The sequence below is a fragment of the Protopterus annectens genome, chromosome 13.part0 (assembly GCF_019279795.1).
Source record: "Protopterus annectens isolate FY-2018-M chromosome 13.part0, PAN1.0, whole genome shotgun sequence".
NCBI classification, from domain to species: Eukaryota; Metazoa; Chordata; order Ceratodontiformes; family Protopteridae; genus Protopterus; species Protopterus annectens.
The window spans coordinates 1,289,884,966-1,289,885,666 of record NC_056747.1 but is presented as its reverse complement, the minus strand read 5'-3'; the positions used below and the strand labels follow the sequence as shown (position 1 = coordinate 1,289,885,666).

At 52.6% G+C, this 701-nt stretch overlaps 1 protein-coding gene across 1 annotated transcript in view; it reads left to right on the top strand.

Moving 5' to 3' along the window:
- Positions 1 to 225: 225 nt before the first annotated feature.
- The window catches only part of CBX1 (chromobox 1), a 494,455-nt gene continuing 493,979 nt past the window's right edge, over positions 226 to 701 (top strand). Inside the window, exon 1 of the mRNA XM_044055314.1 lies at positions 226 to 409. The gene's annotated coding sequence lies outside the window, so the exon portion shown is untranslated. The remainder of the gene's footprint in view (positions 410 to 701) is intronic.

Genomic DNA, 701 nt, shown 5'->3' with positions numbered 1-701 from the left:
AAATGGAGAAAGAGCAAGGTAAATACGTAGGTCAAAATCACACTCCTATATCTAAATCAAAGCAGCTAAGAGAGAAAGACATTGTTTGATGAAGTACAGTGGCAGGAAACATTCTGGAGTATTCTAACAAACAGCCCTCAGCTGTGCACCATACCACAGTGCGTGCCTCGCTGCCTCTCGTGACACACTTCGGCGCGACAGACAGTAAACAATGCGTGCGCATGCTCGGCCTGTCGACGCTGACGCCACACGTGTGACAGAGCACGGTTCTCTCATCCAAGAGCTGCTGAAGACAATGGCAGGCTGTGGAACGCGGGTTACTGGGGCTTTCAAGGCACATGCACGGGCTTTTTACTGGTAGCAGCGCGTGAACCGAGCAAGGGCCGAACCTGATCTAGGAGACCTTCAGGTGGGAGTGACTTGGAGCTGAATGAGTATATGTTAATGTGATGCCAGTTATGTTAGTTTGTGTGTATGCACCGTGGCAGGGAGTTAGGGGACTGGGGACGACCCTCTGTAAAGGGGGTGCTGGAACCCTGCAAGGGGCTCCTGAGGAGTGGGTAAGAAGTGCAAGTAGGATGAACAAAGAAGTAGAACACCAGCCCTCAGCAGCATGGGAGACAAGGGCAGCACAGCTGCGCCAGAGTTCGACAGAACTGAATCCCTGCAGTTGTGGGGGGGGGTCTGCAGACGTTTGTCTG